At 36.1% G+C, this 21908-nt stretch overlaps 1 long non-coding RNA gene across 3 annotated transcripts in view; it reads left to right on the top strand.

Annotated features, from left to right (window-relative positions):
• The window catches only part of LOC120598156 (uncharacterized), a 44894-nt gene that overhangs the window by 9334 nt on the left and 13652 nt on the right, over positions 1–21908 (top strand). For 2 of the 3 annotated variants that reach the window (XR_005651524.1, XR_005651525.1), the window contains exon 2: positions 4796–4875. This is a non-coding gene — a long non-coding RNA (uncharacterized LOC120598156). Of the gene's footprint in view, positions 1–4795; positions 4876–6912; positions 7303–21908 lie in introns of those variants that run through there. The other variant, XR_005651523.1, reaches the window with a different exon arrangement.

The following is a 21908-nucleotide window of genomic DNA, read 5'->3' as shown; positions in this document are numbered from 1 at the left end:
GCAGACAGACCCAATGGGAATTTCGAATCTTGTTTCGTTTCCTGTGTTGATAGTGCTCTTTGGTAAGCAGCCCTCTCACACACAGATGCACGGTCGACAAGAATGTACTGGGTGGCAGGGAAAGCCAGCATAAGTTTAATGTTTAACCAGAGAAAATCCGCATTAGTAGGATAATCAGTGTGGATATCTAGAAGAACCCATAATGCAAGTGACAGGCTGAACTAATTCTTTTGGTCCTTGTTTATCAGTTTGTCAAGTCCCTTGAGCAAGCTTCAAGAAATAAGAGATTTTAGAGTTGTGTCATTCTCATCGACTATTATATTACATCGGTAATGGTTATAGCTCTGGTTTCTGTTTATACCATGGGACTGTTTTTTAACAAATTTGACTTGTGGCAGTTTGCCCATTATTTACATGTTACTTTAAAGCACATTGCTAATGGAGAATGAGTGGCTTGATTTTTCCAGAGATGAGGATAAAATGTCTGGGTTATCATGGAATTGACCATGTACACACTTCACTTGCCACCATCTTATTAAGTCAATTTTCAAAAAAGAATTGCCAAACTTCTTGGCATGCACCTCTATCATCCATATATGGGAATCATCGGACTATGTAAATGCTGTCTTTTTGTAGTCATTTGTGTTTTATGTTCACTGAGTGGAATTACTCAGTAATATGAATAAGTCACAGATGAAGTCTTAGACAAAAAGTTCTTTGGACTGGGAAATAATATACATATATATATATTTTAAATGTGTTTGTTGCTTCCATATGAGTTTTTGTTTACATTTTGGATTACAGCCATTGCCACCATTGTGTAAAAGCCAGAAAGAAATTTAATCAGGTGTTGCCCACAGGGGTTATGATTTATTATAGTTTTCAGTTTTCACTACATCTTACTGAGTCAATGGACTCAGATGCAGCATACCTCTACTGCAGAGATCTAAGGCACACACATTCAAAAACGTTTTATAATTAAAACATGGTCCTATCTCTTTAGATTTATTTAAAGATAAAATCCCTTTAAAGCAATCCTACTTTCCTAATTAGAAGTTCCCTCAATTCTTTTTCACAAATATTATGTCTAGTTTTTGGTTCCCTGAAAACCATCTGCCCAATTATCTTTTTCTAAACATATGATTAATATAACTTCTTACATTTCTTTAGCTTACATCTATTTGCCAGTATGTTCATTCTTTTAGTTTTGTAAAAGAAATTACATTCTGAAGAACAATGGGATTTTTCAAAGCACAGTTGAGAAGAAATTTCATGTAACCATCTTCCATGTTTTCTTTAATGTCTAGCCTCGTGCCTCTCCTAGATGCTTCACTGACTGTCAATTATTTTTATACTCTGTCTCTTTTGCCTTCTGTATCCAGACTGTTGTCAAGTCGTATTTATTTGGTCAATGTCTTGTTCACCCTTCCATTCATTCAGTCTGTATTTATTGAGCCTCTTCTTTGCACATGTAAAGGATTATTCTTAGGGAATCATGGGCACTGCTGTCTGCAGTACACTATTCCTTGTCACTAGCAAAGTACAGGCCTAATCACTTTTCATTTAGTTCATTGAACTTGCCCTTTAGGGGCCTCAGAACAAGAGCCACTGTATACAGCATACACCAAAATGGAGCCATTCTTCTGTCCAGTATCACATTCTGTTTCTTGATACCTTGACTTGTCTTCATTCTTAATACTTGGCTACTGTGGTAGGCAGAATAATAGCCTCCCAAAGATGATGATGTCCTAATCCCCACATCCAGAGAATAAGTTACCTTGTGTGGGGCCAGGGACTTTGCAGATGTGATAATGTTAAACGTTGGGGTGAGGTTATCTTGGATTATCTGAATAGGTCCAATCTAATCATGAGTCCTTAAAGACTGAGAGCCTTTCTTAGCTGTGTTCAGAGAAGGTAATGTTACAAAAGAAGAAGGGTCAGAGAGATGCTATATTGCTGACTTTGAAGACAGAGGAAGGGGGCCATATGCCAAGGAATGCAGGTGGCCTCCAGATGCTGGGGAAAGCAAGGAAATGGATACTGTCCTAGAGCCTCTAGAAAAAACTCAAATCTGCTGATACCTTGATTTTAGACCGTGAGATCCAGGTTAGCTTTTTAATATACAGGTCTGTAATATAATAAATTTGTATTGTTTTAAGACACTAAATTTGTGGTAACTTGACTTGGCAGTAATAGAAAACTAAAACAGCTCTTTTCTCAGCCTTGAGCTCTCGTACTTCTTGGATTGACGTTTGGCATCTCCTGCTTAATGGCCTCTTTACATTGACCTCAGTTGTTCATTTTCAACTCTTTTTGGATCTCAAAGTTAAGATATCATCTATGTCTTGATATCTACTAATGACTGTTCATTCTTCCACTTTTAGTTTCTTTTCTGTAAATAGTTATCTGGGCTTAACATAACTATTTTTCCCTCCTGTAGTGCTTTCTTCCTTCCATACACCTTCTACATGAGACTAGGTTTCAAGGCTTTGTGTTATTTGAGCCCAGTCTATCTTTCTGATCCTACCTCCTCCAGTTCTTCATGGTCAAGCATGTTCCAGTTAAAATGTACTTCTCACTATTTTCACACATAATCTCTACTTTAGAGATTTAAATCAGTCAGCATAAGCTTGGTCATGCTGTAAAAACAAAACAACCTCAAAATCTTAGTGACTTAAGAAATATTCACATGGGTCATTTGAAAGCTCTTCTCAATTTTCTCGTGCTTGGTGGAGCAAACACCACCCCAAAAAGTTGCTGGCCACTATGCAGTGGAAAACAGCTGTATATGAGATCAGTGGTTATGCTCAGTCAAGAAGTAACATCTGTCCCCTTGACTTTCAACCCATTTTCTAGAACTAGCCACATGGTCCCACCCAAGAAAACTATAGATTATAAGCCTATTATTTATGTGGAAGATGGCCACTGCCATCACTCTATAACTCTCTATAAGAAGGATTGGAAAATAGCTTCACATCTACCAAGTTTGTCCATAGCTACACTGTCCTACAAACAAGGTTTCTTCGGGTACACCTGGTCATAAAGTAGTAAAATGGTTATTTTACTGTGTCCACAACTTATGTCTTAAAAGGATCATGAGAACTTTAAGGGAAGAAATTGTTTCCTCAATCGCTATAATCACTCATTGAACTTCTACTGAATGCAAAGTAGAGTAGAATGCTTGGGAACTATAACGATGAACTAGACATCCTGCTGGGATACAGGTGTAGGTGGGGCTCTGGGGTAAAATGCTCTCTCCAACTGTGACAATTATGGAGGAAGTGATCAGAAAGGCAGGTGGGACAAATAAGGGGGAACATTAGGGATATCAATTTTGTCCAACGTCTGCATAGGCTTTTGAAGATAAGTTTGTCCTAGTTTACTTCGCAACTTCTAGAGGAACTTGCAAGAAACTGAATTTTATAAAATTTGAAAACATATTTATGGATGTGTTGTGCCAGGGTGGAAAGAATATATGCTTTGGAATTAGGCCCATCTGAAAAGGATTCCTAGGTCTGCCTACATTCTTGTGTAATCTTGGGGAAATTACTCAACCTCTTTGAGACTTGGTTTCCTCACTTGTAAAATGATTAGTAGATTCCTCAAGAGATTAATGAGAAGACAGAAAACATATTTATGCTGGGACCTGGTACAACTAGGCTCTAAATGAACCCTGGTTTTCTTCAGTCTCCTTCATGAGACACAATAGATGCTAATATTTCATTTTATTTTGTACCAGGTCCTATATAGTATCATTTTAAAAAAAATTGTTTATAAAGACATTTACTTTACATAAGTTTGGCCATTCTACATAGTTTCCTTTCTTCTCTCTCTCTCTCTCTCTCTCTCTCTCTCTCTCTCTCTCTCTCTCTCTCCCCCCTTCGTATTTTTTTATTGTGGTATACCATATACCATAAAATTCATGCTTTTTGTGTGAATTGTTCAGCGATTGCTATTAGTCACAAAGTTTTGCAAACAACAATATTATTTAATTCCATACTATTTTGTCACCTCCAAAAGAAACCTCATACCTATTAGCAGTCACTCCTCATTCTGCCCTTCTAGACCCTGGCAACCAATAATCTACTTTTGTTATAATAATTCATTTCATATAAATGAATTTATATAATATGTAGCCTTTTGTGTCTGTATTCTTTCACCTAGTATAATGTTTCAAGGTTCATCCATGCTGTAGCATGTTTCAGTACTTCATACTATCTTTTTATTGCCAACTAATATTCTATTGCAAGGATATATGACACTTTTGTTTATCCATGTATCAGTTGATGAAATTTGGGTTGTTTCCATTATTTGGCTATTATGAATAATGCTACTCTGAACATTGATGTACACATTTCATGCAGTCATATGTTTTTATTTCTCTTGAGTCTATCCTAAGAGTGGAATTTCTAGGTCATATGGTAACTCTACATTTACTGTTTGTGGAACTGCCAGACTGTTTTCCAAAGTGGTGGCACTATTTTATACTCCCACCACCAATGTATAAGTGTTCTAGTTTCTAGAAATCCTTGTTAACACTTGTTTTTGCTTGTCTTTTTTATTATAACCTTATTGTTAGTTGTTCTGATCATCGCCATCCTATGAGTTGTGAAGCAGTATCTCATTGTGGTTTTGATTTGCATTTCTGTGATGACTAATGATTTTGAACATATTTTCACATGTGTATTGGCCTTTTGTTTAACTTCTTTAGAGAAGTGTCTATTTAAATCAATTTTCTTTCTTTTTCCACCATTTCTTCTTGTTTTAAATTTTTCTTTTTTCTTTATACTGCTAGACTTTCTGATTACTCCTAACTGGAGACAGAAGCGGGGTCTAAGTGAGATACTACTGGTTCCTACCCGTAAGTTATTGAAGGTAAGAGCACTGAAATGTGAGCCTGCAATCTTTTCCCTACCTTTGGCTTTGCTGCATCTATCTATGAGACCTTGGACAAATAGCTGTGAACCTGAACCTCCTTTTCCCGTCCAACCAGGTTAATTTTTGTCAGTCTATAAGCTTTAATGCTGAGCACCAGCTATGCATCAGATATGCTGCAAGGTCCTGGGAAAAGTAGACGTATAAGGCTTGGTTTCTCTGCCTGATGCCTCTTGATACATAGACATATTTAAATAGATATTGCAATATAACAAGATGTAGTCACAGGGAAGAGAATCAAATATTGTGGAAGCTCCAACAAGGGAGTAGCTTGCTGTTCCTGTGTGGCTTCAGGAAAGAGGGTCCCTGAAGTGTCCTCCCACTTTAAGATTTTCTGAATCTAGGATATTCTTTCCTTTCAGTGTGTATATTTTGTTGCATTAAATGGAGAGATTATATTGCATATCAAGTTGTGCAGCCCTATAGTTATTAATGTTTGAGTTCATTAGAAAAACTGGCTAATCGAGTGCTCCCCAGTTCTTGACTCTCAGGGGAAGAACCAAGCTTTATTTGCCTTTGTATCAGAGTCTGTAGTGTATGTCGAGTGAACAAATCATTTTAGATAGAAGAGGAAATTACAAACTACATTTTAGAGGCCTCAACTATAATTTTTCTTTTCACACTTGAGCCCCAAATTATAATATTCCCTTTTGTGAATATTTGTGAACTCAAATGTCCATCAGGTAATGTGTAGATAAACAAATATGTGATATATCTATGCAATGGAATATTACTTGGCAATAAAAAGGTAGTATGAATTATTGATATATGCTACAACATGGATGAACCTTGAAAACATTATACTAAGTGAAAGAATCCAGACATGAAAGATACTTTAAACCTTAATAAGACAAATTCAGCTTTCTTATGGAGAGTCCTGTAATACTCTCTATTAGCAAGAAGCTATCACTTCCTCTTACCTGCAAGGTTTTTAACACATTCAGCCAAATCGATTACAAATCAGTTCCTTTTCCTCTAATATTACAAAGGCCTTTCAGAGTTAAAGATCTAGAGATTCTCTTGATGGAGGGAAGCTTTGGGGTTATTCAAAATTTTAACTTTTAATTTTATAGAAGAGGAATTGAGCATCATTTATGTCAAATGATCAAGTCCAGGAATAGGCATTCAGCCTCCCCCTTAACAGATTTCCTTTTTCTTCCACTTTCTCTTTGCTCTCTTTAAAATAAAAATTAACAAGTTAGGACTAAGTAAGTGGTCTGAATAAAAATGAGTCTGTAGCCTCTTTTAAATTGACTTGAGGTGTGCAAGAAAGTGTTTCAGGCTCCCAGATTCTTTGATAGTTTTCAGAAAAGTCTTTCTACGACTAATTGTATTAGTCATCTAAGGCTACCATAACAAAACACCACAGACCAGTTGACTTTAAGAACAGAAATTTATTTTCTCATATTTTTGGAGGCTGGGAGTCTGATATCAGGGTGCCGGCATGGGCAGATTCTGGTGAAGGCCCTCTTCCTGGCTCGCAGATAACCACCTTCTTGCTGTGTCCTCATGAGGGTGGGGAGAGAGAAAAAGAAAAATATTTCTTCTCTTTTTTATAAGACCACTAATCTTTATTTTTTTTCAATTACAGTTGACATTTGATATTATTTTACATTAGTTTTAGGTATACAGCATAGTGGTTAGACATTTATATAATGTAAAAAGTGATCCCCCTGATAATTCTAGTACCTACCTGGCACCATACGTAGTTATTATGATATTACTGGCTATGTTCTCTATGCTATATTTTTTATACCTGTGACTATTTTGTAACTACCTATTTGTACTTAATTCCTTCCCCTTTTTCATCTAATTCCCCTCCCATCTGGCAACCATCAGTTTGTTCTCTGTATCTATGAGCCTGTTTTTAATTTGTTCATTCATTTATTTTGTTCTTTAGATTCCATATATAAATGAAATCATATGGTAGTTGTCTGTCTCTGTCTGACTTATTTCATTTATCATAATACCCTCTAGGTCAGGGGTCCCCAGCCCCCTCCAGACTGGTAACAATCCAGAGCCTTTTAGGAACTGGGCCACACAGCAGCAAGTGAGCGGCAGAAGAGCAAGCGAAGCTTCAGCTATATTTGCAGACGCTCTCCAGCTCTAGCATCTGCACCTCAGTTCCACCCTCAGATCATTAGGCATTGGACTCCAGTAGGAGCACTGGTCCCTGGTACCAAAAAGATTGGGGGCTGCTGCTCTAGGTACATCCATGTTGTCCCAAATAGTAAGATTTCATTTATTTTTATGGCCAGGAAATATTACACTTCTCGTGCCACTTCTTCTTTATCCAATCATTTGTTAATGAGTATTTAGGTTGCTTCCATACCTTGACTATTGTTAATAATGCTGTAATGAACATAGGGATGCATGTATCTTTTCAAATTAGTGTTTTGGATTTCTTCAAACAAATACCCAGAAGTGGAAATGCTGGGTCATAGGGTACTTTTATTTTTAATTTTGTAAGGAATTTCCATACTATTTTCCATAGTGACTGCACCAATTTGCAGTCTCATCAGCAGTGCATGAGGGGTGCCTTTTCTTCACATCCTCATGAACTCGTATTTGTTGATTTATTGATGATAGCCATTCTGACAGGTGTGAGGTGATATCTCATTGTGGTTTCAATTTGCATTTCTCTGATGATTTGTGACATTGAGCATCTTTTTATATGTCTATTATCCATCTGTACGTCTTCTGAAGAAATGTCTCTCCAGGTTTTCTACCCATTTTTTATTATATTGTTTAATTATATTGTTTCCTTTTTAAAATTATATTGTTTTGGGTGTAAATTTGTATGAGTTCTTTATAAATTTTGAATATTAACTTCTTATCGGATGTATCATAGGTGAATATCTTCTCCCATTCAGTAGGTTATCTTTTCTTTTCTTTTTTCTTTTTTTTTTCTTTTTTTGATGGTTTCCTTTGCTGTGAAAAATTTTTTAGTTTGATGTAGTCTCATTTGTTTATTCTTTTGGTTCCATTACCTGAGCAGATATATCAGAAAAAATTATTACTAAGAGCAATGTCAGAGAGTTTATTGCCTATGCTTTCTTCTAGGAGTTTTATGGTTTTGGGTACTATATTTAAATCTTTAATCTATTTTGAGTTTATTCTTGTTTGTTGTGTAAAAAGATGGTCTAGTTTTTTTTTTTCGCATATATCTGTCTAGTTTTCCCAACACTATTTATTGATTACACTGACTTTACTCCATTGTATATTCTTGCCTCCTTTGTCATAGATTAATTGGCCATCCAGGTGTGGGTTTATTTATAAGGTTTTTATTCTGTTCCATTGATCTATGTGTCTATTTTTATGATAGTACCATGCTGTTTTGATTACTATAGCTTTGTAGTATAGTTTGATATCAGGTAGTGTGATACCTCCAACTTTGTTCTTCTTTCTCAAGATTGCTGTGGCTATTTAGCATCTTTTGTGGTTCCATATAAATGTTAGGACTATTTGTTCTAGTTCTATGAAAGTTGCTATTGATATTTTGATAGAAATTACACTGAATCTATAGATTGCTTTGGATAGTATGAATATTTTGATGCTGTTAATTCTTCCAATCCATGAGCACAGTATATGCTTCCACTTATTTGTATCTTTTTCAACGTCTTAAAATTTTTCAAGTACACATCTTTTATCTCTTTGGTTAAATTTATTACTATGTATTTAATTTTATTTTTTTGATGCAATTGTAAATGGGATTGTTTTCTTAATTTCTTTTTCTGACAGATTGTTATTGATTCAAAAAATGCAACCAATTTCTGAATATTAATTTTGTATCCTGTTACTTTGCTAAATTCATTTATCAGTTCTAATAGTTTTTTGGTGGAATCTTTAGGGTTCTCTCTCTATATATAGTATTATGTCATCTGAAATGATAATTTTACTTTTTTCTTTCCAATTTGGATGACTTTTTGGATGATTATTTTTCTTGTCTGTTCGCTGTGGGTAGGATTTCTAATACTATGTTGAATAAAAATGTTGAAAGTGGACATCTTTGCCTTGTTCCTGATCTTAAGGAAAATATATTTAGCTTTTCACATTGAGTATGATTTTAGCTGTGGGTTTGCCATTTATGGCCTTTATTATGTTGAGATGTATTTCCTCTATTCTCCCTTTGCTGATAGTTTTTATCTTAAATGGATGCTGAATTTTATTAAATGCTCTTTCTGCATCTATTGATATAATCATATGATTTTTATGCTTCATTTTGTTTATGTGCTGTATCACATTAATTGATTTGCAGATATTAAACCAACCTTGCATCCTGATCATAAATCCCACTTTATCATGATGTATGATCTTTTTAATGTATTGCTGAATTTGGTTTGCTAATATTTTATTGAAGATTTTTGCATCTATATTCATCAGGGATATTTGCTTAATATATATATTTTTTGTAATATCTTCGTCTGGTTTTGGAATCAGGGTAATGCTGGCCTTGTAAATTAAGCGTGGGAGTCTTCCTTCTTCTTGAATTTTTTGGAATAGTTTGAGAAGGATAGGTGTTAATTTCTCTTTGAATGTTTGGTAAAATTCACCTGTGAAGTCATTCAGTCCAGGACTTTTGTTTGTTAGGAGCTTTTTGATCATGGATTCAATTTTATTAGTAGTTATCTGTTAGTTCAGATTTTGTTTCTTTTTGACTTAGTATTGGAAGATTGTATGTTTCTAAGAATGTATTCATTTCTTCCATATTGTCCAATTTGTTGACATATAATTGCTCATAATATTTTCTTATAATCCTTTGTCTTTCTGTGGAGTCAGTTTCCACTTCTCCTTTCATTTCTGATTTTATTTATTTGAGTCCTCTTTCTTTTTTTCTTGATGAGTCTGGTTAAAGGTTTATCATTTTTTTTTTTTTAATCTTTTCAAAGAACCAGCCCTTTGTTTCATTGTTCTTTTCTATTTTTTTTTTTAGACTTTATTTTGTTTATTTTTCCTCTGATCTTTATTATTTCTTTCCTTCTACTCACTTTGGGCTTTGTTTGTTGCTCTTTTTTAGTTCTTTTAGGTGTAAAATTAGATTGTTTATTTGAGATTTCTCTCATTTTTTGAGGTAGGCCTGTATTGCTATGAATTTCCCTTTTAGAAATGCTTTCACTGTCTCATAGATTTTGGCTTGTCGTTTCATTTTCCTTTATCTTAAGATATCTTTTGATTTATTCCTTTATCTTATTGTTAATCCATTCAATTTTTAGTAGCATGTTATTTAGACTTCATGGTTTTTTGTGTTTTTCAGTTTTCTTCTTGTAATTGATTTCTAGTTTCATACCATTGTGGTCAGAGAAGATGCTTGATATAATTTCAATCTTTTAAATTTGTTGAGACTTGTTTTGTGGCCTAACATGTGGTCTATCCTGGAAAATGTTCAATGTGCACTTGAAAAGAATGTAAATTCTGCTGCTTTTGGATGAGTTTTGTTCTAACACATCAATTGAATCCATCTGGTCTAATGTGTCTTTTAAAATCAACAAGGCACTGTTTCCTTGTTGATTTTCTGTCTGGATGATCTATCCATTGATGCCAATGGGGTGTTAAAATCCCCTACTATGACTGTGTGACTGTTGATCTCTCCTTTTATGTCCATCGATATTTGCTTTATAAATTTAGGTGCTCCTATGTTGGGTACATAAATGTTTACAAGGGTTTTATCCTTTAGTTGGTTTGATCCCTTTATCATTATGTAGTATTCTTTTTTGCCTCTTGTTATATAGCCTTTGTTTCACAGTCTATTTGTCTGATATAAGTATTGCTACCCCAGCTTTTTTAAATTTCCATTTACATGAAATATCTTTTTCCATTCCTTCACTTTCAGTCTGTATGTGCCTTTCAATCTGTATGTGCTTTTCAATCTGAAATGGGTGTCTTGTAGATAGCATATGTATGGGTCTTGTTCTCTTATCTATTTAGCCACCCTATGTCTTTCGATTGGAACATTTAATCCGTTTACATTTAAAGTGATTATTGATAGGTATGTAGTTATTATCATTTTGTTATTCATATTTCTGTCCCCTCCCACCCCCTTCTTCTTCTTAAAGAAGTCCTTTTAACATTTTTTTGTAATACTGGCTTGGTGCTGATGAACTCCTTTAGCTTTTTCTTATCTGGGAAGCTCTTTATCTCCCCTTTGATTCTAAATGATAGCCTGGCTAGATAAGAGTAGTCTTGGTTGTAGTTCCTTGATTTTTATCACCTTGAATATTTCATGCCAATCTTTTCTGCCCTGCAAAGTTTCTGTTGAGAAACCAGCTGACAGTCTTATGGGAGCTCTCTTGTCAGTAACTAACTGCTTTTCTCTGGCTGCTTTTAAGATTCTCTCTTTGCCTTTAACCTTTGGTATTTTAATTATGATGTGTCTTGGTGTAGACCTCTTTGGGTTCAACTTGTTTGAGACTCCCTGTATTTTCTAGATTTGTATGTCTATTTCCTTCATCAGATTAGAGAAGTTTTCAGTCATTATTTCTTCAAATAGGTTTTCAATTCCTTCTTTCTCTCTTGTCCTTCTGGTACCCCTATGATGTGAATATTGATGTGCTTGATGTTGTTCTGAGGCTCCTTAAACTATCCTCATTTAAAAAATCCTTTTTCTTGTGGTTCTGATTGGATATTTTCCAGTACCTGTCTTCTAAACTGCTGATTTGATTCTCTGCTTCATCTAATCTGCTGTTAATTCCTAATGTGTTCTTCATTTTAGTTATTGTATTTTTTGTTTCTGACTGTTTCTTTTTTATGGTTTCTATGTCCATTTTTATGTTTACTATCTCTTTGTTGAAGTTTCCACTGAGTTGATCTATTCTTCACCTAAGTTTGTTGAGCACCCTTATAACCAGTGTTTTGTATTCTGTATGTAGTATGTTGCTTGCCTCCATTTTGTTTAGTTCTTTTTTTAGAGTTTTATCCTGTTCTTTCACTTGGGACATGTTTTTTTGTCTCTTCATTTTGGCTGCCTCTCTGTGTTTGTTCTATGTATTAGGTAGATTTCCAAATATAGTCACATTGGGAGTAGGGCTTCAATATATGATTTTATGGTGGAGGGAAACAACTCAGTTAATAGTACTAACAGATTCATTTTTTAGTTCCTTCATCCCCTCTCTCCCTCCCTGACTCATAGGGAATGTTGGGGGTGAGGTATTTATAGCAAAATATTTTGGAAGAATTTCTTTTTTGTCTGAAAAAATTCTCTCTCTCTCTTTCTCTCTCTCTCAGTGTGTAAAATAACTGAAATACATATTACTATTCCTCAACCAAAGTTTCAATGCTGTTTCCAAGCACCTCTCAGAACTTCTGTTTGAACTGCTAACATAGAAAAGAGCTAAACCAGGGGGCCATAAAATGTATAATTGGAGTAACTAAGCATTGGCTCTGTTATTATTCAAAATGTTCAAACAGAATCTGGCTTGGATGAATATTTGTCAAGGCTAGGCTAGAGGAAATTCAAGCACTGGGTGAGAGTTGAAATAGATAACCATGGAGATTACTTCCAATTTTAAGATTTAATGATTCTCAGCAGAATATTGGATGGGTTTGAGTTTTATCTCCTCTTTCCTACTGAACACCCTTGATAGAGGTGCTAACGAGCAATGAGATGTCCCAAATGCAAGTAGCAAGAGGGTGCAAGGAGCAAAGCCAGGTTTCTGGAAAATCCACTATCAAAATTGAGAGTTGGCTACATTATTAGTGATGATCCATGAGTAATTATGATTTTGGAATGTTAATATACTAGTATTGAAAAGGGAAGATACTACTGCCTCCCAAGGAGCAATGGTTAACAAAGTGAGAATAACAGAGAATTAGATACTGATGAAAGAGGGCTTTATGTAAAAGGGATGGCTAACATCATTTACTATATTTCTTCATAAGGAACATTAACTACTATCTTCAAAAAAGATATTATAGCTTACTTTTCCCAAAGGGTAGGTGTCTATTAGTTTACAAATCTGTGAAGTCTTTGGCAAGAGGTGTTGTATTCTAGAAATATTTGGGCTTTCAGCATTTAGCACAATGCTTAGCACATAGGAACCTTATGGTGACTATTGAATTAATTAATTAATGACTATATCAGAATAATATGGATTACTTATTTCCTACATTTATTTAAAAACTTTTCTTGTCCTTGAGTGTATTTTTGAGAGCTCTATTGAATTATAATTGACTGCAGTAACCTGCACGTATTTATGGTATGCAATTTGATGTTTGGACATGTACATTCTTGAATCACCCCCAAAAGTTTTCTCATGCTTCTTTGTAATACCATTCTTCTGGCCCATTACTTTTATATAAAAGTAATCATACAATGTATACTCTTTTTTTTGTATGTATTTTTTCACTTGACATAATTATTTTGAGATTCTTTATGTTGCTGTGTTGTTGCATGTTATCAATAGTTCATTTTTAAAAATTTAATCACCTATTGATGATTTGGTTTGCTCCTAGTTTTTGGCTGTTACAAATAAAGATACTATAAACATTCATGTAGAAGTCTCTATGTGGACATATGCTTTCTTTTCTCTTGAGTAAACACCTAGGAGTCGAATGGCTGTACCACATAGTATAATGTTTAAATATGGTATATTTTTAAATATTTAGGAAACTGCCAAACTATATTCTAAAGTGATTGCACCATTTTATATTCTTACTAGTGGTTTATGAGTATTGCAGTTTCTTGACATCCTCACCAATATTTGGTATGGACAATCTTTCTAATTTTAGCCAATGTAATAAGAGTGTAGTGATGTCTCATTGTAGTTATTTTTCACTTCTCTAATGATTAACTATGGTGAGCACATTTTTATGTGCTTATTTATCATCCATACATTTCCTTGGTAAAGTGTCTGTTCGAATATTTTGCCTGTTCTTTTAATTGAATTGTGTGTCTTTTAAATTGTATCAGAGTTCCTTTCATATTTTGGATACAAGTCCTTCATCAGCTACAGTAGTCCCCCTTTATCCACAGTTTTGCTTTTTATGGTTTCAGTTAGCTATGATTTCATTTACCTGTGGTCAACCACAATCTGAAAATATTAAATGACAAATTCTAGAAATAAACAATTCATAAATTGTAATGTGATGGAATCTCACGCTGTCCTGCTCCATCCCGCTTGGGATGTGAATCATCCCTTTGTCCATTGTATCGAGGCTGTATAGGCTACTCCCTCCCCAGTCTGTTAGTCACTAAGCCTTTTTGGTTATCATATTGATTGTTCTGAAATATGAATCAGCTAAATTTCCAATTCTTGTTGATCTTTCTGTAGCATGTACGGTAGGTCTCAAGACATATTCCCTTTAATAGGTTGATAATGGCATTTCCCAGCTTCGGGGGAGGAGGGTGTTAGCTTGCATTTAATGGCTTACATATGTAGCCTTCTCTGGAAGCTGCTGGCCTGATAGAGCATCGGAATGACCTCTTGGTGGTGCGATTGAGGGATAAGTTGACACCTTCAAATGTTGGGCAGTGTCCTTCAGGATCCAGTTTTTTGCCCTAAACCAATGACCTTTGTATGTTGCACTGCCCTTGATAGGTAGACAATATGCATATGGGTCCTAAAGGATGTAAGTAAGGATAATCCAATTCACTATTACTATGCAACTCTCAGTTCTGTGGGTCTAGATTTCCTGGTTCCAGAAAGGGAATTCTTCCACCTGGGAGTATAATGAGAGTCCAACTTAATTTAAAACTACAGCAGCCACCTGACATTCTGGGATTCCTCATTCTAGCAGACCAGTGGTCCAAGGAAGGACTTGCCATGTTGGTAGGGTAATTGTGATCCTAATGATCATTGAGGTGGTAAAGTTGCTACTATATAATCAGGGCAGGGTGGAATATATTTGGCACTCAGAGACTCTATTGGGATATCTCCTGGCATTCCTATGCCCATTTTTAACTGTAAATTGGCAAATGAGGCAATGAAGTCTGGAAAACTAAGGGCTGAAACTACTCAAGGATAAGAGTCTCAGTCATCCCATTAGACGAGTCGCATTGATCATCAACAGCACTGTCAGAAGGGGAGGGAAATCTAGAAAGGGTAGGAGAGGAAGAAGATGTATGTCAGTTATGGTCTTGATACCAACTTCAGCAGAGAGACAGTAGCTCATCTTACTAATTTCTCCTCTAAGTTTTACTGGAAATTGAAACCAACTAGAAGCCTGGAGAAGCAGGGACCAGATGGAATAAACCTAATATGAGAAGCAGGTAGACTGAACTGTGCAAGGGATAAAAGATGCTGGTGGTATCCTGTCCCAATCCCCTTTACTACTTGTGTACATCAGCCCCCAGCTGTTGCAGATTCTGGCTGCTAATGCCTCACACCTGCACATTCTTCTTTGAAAGATGGTCTTTGGCTGAAGGAAGTCTTTTTGATCAGAGATATTACACTATTCTCCCTCTGCCTGGAAAAGCCCCATGGCCACAAAGTAACTGATACAGGGGCATAATAGCCCAGCCTCTTTCTTTCTGGGTAGATAACCCTTTAAAAATGCACTTTATTTCCAGAGCTTGTGTGGCATCAGGGTGAGACAAGACTTCCTCTAAAATCACATGCTTATCTAGCCTTTTCTTCTTCCCTAGCCTGATTCCTTCATGGCCCTTTTAAGTTTCTTCTGAGAGAACACCATCAATATATCATTTGTGCAGGAATTTCTATTTAAGTCTCTGCTTCTAGGGAACCTGACTTAAGGCCCTTCTTTTCAGACACTTCAGATGTACAGGCATACTTTGTTTTATTGCACTTCATTTTATTGCATTTCACAGGTGTTACGTTTTTTTACATATTGAAAGCGAGACCCTCCACTAGCAGAAAGATTACCACTTGCTTTATTGAGATATGTGTTTTATTGTAGTAGTCTGGAACTGAACTCACAATATCTCTGACGTATGTCTGTAGCTAATTTAGTTACTACTCCCCTATCAATTGAGTTAGTTACCATTACTCCATCAGTGTTCCAAAGAGTTGTTGAAATCTCATACTCTATTGTTTTCTTTCTCACTGTCAGCCTTCTAAGATCTACACATTTTTATTCCTCTGCTGACCTTTCAGCACATTTTTTTTTGTGAGAGGAATTATATGCACATGGCCAATCTTATAAGGAAGCTTAAACTGCGTGTTTATAGAAATTCAGGTTTATTTCGTATTTTCTATTAAATATGCCATTTTCACTAAAGATATTAAAGATTCCATTAAAAACTAGTAAGATAAAAAGACAGTGAAAATTAGGAATTGTAATGCTTTAAGTTTTTAAAAAGATTGTCAGAAATTCCAGGGAACAGTGTGTTGGGGTGAAGTCATTCATTTTGCTTTCAGTTTAGTGTTTCCAAGACAGAGTTCATTTAATAGAGGGACGTCTATGAAACTTTGAATAGGTTTACAGATCTCTACTAGAGAAACAAATGCCAACACTTTTATTAATGAGATAAAAAAGGTCATATAGGGTTATAACTACATGCCTCAATGAATTTTCACCACATTTATTCAGTTCACTATTGTTTCTTAAAATATTTATTTACCATGGTCACACTTCTTGGCTTGCAACAAATGTATGTGTGCGTACATGTATCATTTATGACTATTTGATATATATTACAGTGACTTGATGGTGATTAGCCAAAAATCTATTTGGAGTTCTTAGAGAATGTTGTATCTAAGTCACTCATGGGTCAATCTACACAGCATTGTGCTGTATCTATTTGTGTATGTCTTATCTTCCCTACAGAGTTGAAGGCAAGAGCTATCCCTTATTTATCCTTCTATCCCTACAAAGTAGAGTACATAGTAGATGCTAAACTGGATATTGATTTAAAACAAAATAAAATGAAAGAGAAAAACCTAGCAAATATTTCTGTTTGAGAAATTTTCTATTGTCACCAGTGACTGGCAAGTTAGTTATGTTATCTTTCAATCTCTAATCTTCTGTAGGTAAATAGTTTTCCTTGTGTCTCCTAACACTTTCTTATTGCAAATAAACTTGGATCAGGGATTGTGGCACAGCTGGTTTGAGTACTAGGTACCAAAACACAGCCCAAGTGAAGTCACTCTCAATGCAGCTGGCTCGTTCATTCAGTTTCACTTCACAGAGGTACACTATTTATGTTCCTCCTTCCACATCTGCAGAACTCCTTTGGAGTCAATGAGAATTACAGGCTTTTAGCACAGTGGAGACATCATATGTAGAATTTATTTTGTGCTTATATTTTCTTTTCTGTTATTACCAGAAGACAGAATATTTGGGTGCTGCACAAATAGTGTTATAGACTCCACATAATCAAATAACTTCACAGTTGGAAGGGACTTTAAAAGTCATTTAGCTGAACACTTTCTACCTTATTTTACACATGAGAGAACTAAGGCTTAAAGACTTTAAATTACTTGATTATAGTTACTGATAGATGCAGGGTAAGCGATGCCAGCTCAGTGCAGGCATATTTTAAGGAACTGACATTCGGGTCTCAAATCTACAAAAATCATTTAACAAATCAGATATAATGGATTTCCAATGTATCTAATCTTTCAAATTTTCAATAACTGGAATATTATAAGTTAATGTTATCTAGTTAATGAGTTTTTGCTGAAAAATTAAGGAATCAAAGTATTTAAAAATTTTATAGTAATTTTTCAATTACAGTTGGCATATATATATATTATATTAGTTTCAGGTGTGTAACATAGCGATTAGACAGTTACATAACTTACAAAGCGATTGTCCCAATGAATCTAGTATCCATCTGACACCATACATAGTTATTAAAATATTATTGACTATATTCCTTATGCTCTATTTTATATTCCTATGATTATTTTGTGACTACTAATTGGTACTACTAATTGACCCACTCTCCCAACCCATTTCCCATCTGGCAACCATCAAAATATTCTCTGTATCTATGAGTATGTTTCTATTTAGTTTGTTTGTGTGCTTTGTTTTTAGATTCTACATGTAAGTAAAATCATATGGCATTTGTCTTTCTCTGCCTGACTTACTCCACTCACCATAATATCCTATAGGTCCATCCATGTTGTTGCAGATGGCAAGATTTCATTCTTTTTTATGGCTAAATAATATCCCATTGCACATATCTACCATTCCTTCATCTATTCATCCACTGACGAACATCCAGGGTGCCTCCATATCTTGGCTATTGTAAATAATGTTGCAATGAAAATATGGATGCACATGTCCCTTCAAAGTAGTGTTTTGGGTTTCTGTGGATAAATACCCACAAGTGGAATTATGGAGTCCTGCTTTGTCTCTTGTTCTAGCCTTCATTTTAAAGTCTATTTTGTCTGGTATAAGTATTGCTACCCTAGGTTTTTTTTTTTTCCATTTATATTTTAATGAAATATCTTTTTACATCCTTTTACTTTCAGTTTGTGTGTGTCTTTTCATCTGAAGTGAGTCTCTTGTAGGCAGCATGTGGAAGAGTCTTGTTTTCTTATTCATTCAGCCACCCTATCTTTTGATTGAAGATTTAATCTATTTACATTTAAAGTAATTATTGATAGGTAAGTAGTTAGTGCTATTTTATTATTCATATTTTTGATCTTTTTTCTTCTTCTGCAAAAAGATCCTCTAACATTTCTTATAATACTGGTTTGATGTTGATGAACTCCTTTGGCTTTTTCTTGTCTGGAAAACTCTTGATCTCGCTTTGATATTAAATGATAGCTTTCTGCGTAGAGTAATCTTGGTTGTAGGTCCTTACTTTTCATCACTTTGAATATTTTGTGTCAATCTCTTCTGGCCTGAAAGGTTTCTATTGAGAAACTCACTGACAGTCTTATGAGAGCTCCCTTGTAGGTAACTAACTGCCTTTCTCATGCTGCTTTTAAGATTCTCTCTCTGTCTTTGACTTTGGCATTTTAATTATGATATACCTTGGCGTGGGACTTTTTGGGTTCATCTTGCTTGGGACTCTGCACTTTTTGGGCCTGTATATCTATTTCCTTCACCAGGTTAGGGAAGTTTTCCATCGGTATTTCTTCAAACAGGTTTTCAGTTTCTTGCTCTCTCTTCTCCTTCTGGTAACAATATGATATGACTGTTGGTATGGTTGATGTTGTCTCAGAGGCTACTTAAACTATCTTACTTGTTCTTTTTTCTAGTTGCTGTCCTGATTGAGTATTTTCTGCTACCTTACCTTCTAAATTGCTGATTGGATCCTCTGCTTCACCTAATCTATTGCTGATTCCCTCTAATGTATTCTTCATTTCAGTTATTGTATTTTCCATTTCTGACTGGTTTGTTTTTATGTTTTCTATCTCCATTTTCATGCTTTCTATCTCTTTGTTGACGTTCTCACTGAGATCATTAATCATCCTTATGACCAGTGTTTTGAACTCTGCATCTGATAGATTGCTTGTCTCCATTTTGTTTAGTTCTTTTTCTAAAGCTTTGCTCTGTTCTTTAATTTGGGACATGCCTCTCTGTCTCCCCATTTTGGCTGCCTGTCTTGTGTTTGTTTCTATGTATTAGGTAGAGCTGCTATGTCTCACAGTCTTAGTAGAGTGGCCTTATGTAGTGTGTCCTGTGGGACCCACTGGCATAGTATTCCCTGGTCACCTGAGCTGGGTGCTTCAGATGTCCTTTGTATGTGACTGCATATTATAATTGAGCCTTGCTTGCTGTTTGCATGTCAGTGGGATGGATTGACTTTCAGGCTGATTGGTTGTGAGGACTGACCAGTGACTACAGTGGAGAAGTTGTGCAGGGGCCATCCCTATGGATCAGAATTTGCTTTAGCAGGGTTCTGGTGCCTACACAGTCTGCCCTCTGGGTGTGTTGTTATTGGATGAGGCCCTAGGTAGTGCATTGGCTGGGTCTGAAACTACTCATTGGACATGCCAGCCCTTGGCCCTCCTGGGAGTGTTCCTGCCATCAACCAAGTTTAGCTGCAGGCTATGCCCTGCCTGGGGCATCTGGCATGAGCCACCACACAATTCCCAGATGGCCACCACCCATGCTGGGCTTGAAGGTGCCTCTTGAGGCAAAGCTGTAAACTGAGGCCAGCTGCTGCTAGCACCAGGCTTGGGGCTGCTCAGAAAGAGGTAGGGGGCACACTGAGGCCAGACACTGCTTTTCTGGGTTTTGTGAACCTTTGAGAGATTATAAGAAAGTCCAAAGCATGAGCAAAGACAGGCCTTTTGTATGGAAAAGCCACTGGAAGTGGTTTGGTGGCCTGTGCAGTGGGTGGTGGGGTCTCAAGGAATCACCAAGGCAATGAGAAAGGTATTAGCCAGGTAGAGACTCAGATATGGTGTATTTGGCTGGATGGAGGGAGGGCTCAGCAAAGGAACAATGGCTTCTGCCATTACTTCTGTCTGGGAGAAAGCTGCTTTTCCAGCCCTTATCCTGAAACCAAACAATTTATTTCTTCCCCATATGATGCTGGTGACTTTTGAGCTGTTGTCCCAGTTTTGGAGCTCAAGGCAAGTGAATCCATCAGCAAGTAAGTCCATGTATGGACCCTTTAAAAGGAATGCCGGGGACTCCCATAGGTTTTTTGCTTTAATATCTGCTGGTTTTCACAGCCAAGAGTTGTGGGCACTTCCCTTTCCAGCACTGGAACCCTGGGCTTGGGAGCCTGGTGTGGTGCTGGGACTCCTCACTTTTCTGGGGGAAGCTCCACAGCTGAGATACCCCTCCCAATTTTTAAACACCACATGTAGGTATGGGATCAGCCCATTTCACACCTCCACTCTTCCTACCAGTCTCAGGGGGGTGTCTTCTCTACATAATTAGTTGTAGAACTTCTGTTCAGCTAGACTTCATGCAATTCTCAGTAATGGATGTTCTGTAGTTTAGTTGTAATTTTGATGTAGTCACGAAAGGAGGCAACCACAGCATTTACCTCCTCTGCCATTTTGACTGGAAATCCCGGAATCAAACTTTTGATTGAAAATTATTTCAATATATATCTGTGTCTGCTCCTACTTTATATCAGTGTAAAGTCATGGGCCATTTCAGTTTTAAACCAATAAATAAAATACTATAATTGCTTCAAGATCATTGGTTTGAGATTCTGGAATTGAATATAGAGAGTGCAAGAGGTCATTCTGAATGTACAGTGTCCCCAGGACAGATATCTAGGAAGAAATTTTTAGATCGAATTCCTTATGTAAGTTTGTTTTAATGCCTTTTAATTTTTCTGTCAAAAGGTTGAGCATGTTAAAAAATGTTTAGATTATTTGACAGTCAGAGTTAAGCAGGTTCTAAATTTTTATGAATGACTTTTGATCTTTCTGGTGCCCCAGAGGGTTTTATCCCCAGCTTGATAGTCTTGAAGACCTCATTTACATGTCTTCTGTTTGTCAGCATGAATCTCATTCTCAAACATCAGGAATAGAATATACCAGAAAGTCTGAGAGGTGCTAGCAATGACCTTATCAAGGGCACCATAGGTCAAATCCAGAGAGAGAGCAAGGGGAGAGCATGTAGGTGTCTCAGGTTAAAGTGAGTAAGAATGGAGTCTTTAGGGACAGAGAATCCAGGCAAAGAAACTGAAAGACCTTTAAAGACTGAAGGGTCCAGGCAGTATCAGACAATATAACATTGGTCATCCAAGCCAAGGGTCTGTACAAGAGGTTAAACATCTGAATTAAAAGATCTAAAGAAGTGGAGCCACACACCAGAAGAAAGAATGAATTTCAACATAGAATAAGTATTGTGAGAAGAAATTTGAAGTAGGTGCTGCTCTTCATATACACCTTCCCAACACCTTGAGATAAGGCTGAGCTCTTGATACAAGGGATTATGCCTCTTATTTTTTTCTATGCATCCCTCTCTTCTGCATGCTGAAGTTATTCCACAAATTCTCATTAAGTAAAAGTTGTGTGGATAAAATACATATGTACTTTGAAAGGACTCTGGACCCGATTTGAGACACATGTGTTTAGTAGTGAATGGATTAGCTTGGATGAAAGATTTAGACAAACTGCCTGACTTACTGAGCCTCATTTACCATAATTGTT

Source organism: Pteropus medius, unplaced genomic scaffold, assembly GCF_902729225.1.
Source record: "Pteropus medius unplaced genomic scaffold, Ma_sr-lr_union100, whole genome shotgun sequence".
Classification (NCBI taxonomy): domain Eukaryota; kingdom Metazoa; phylum Chordata; class Mammalia; order Chiroptera; family Pteropodidae; genus Pteropus; species Pteropus medius.
Note: the sequence above shows the minus strand (reverse complement) of the source record. Positions and strands in the feature narration are given on the sequence as shown.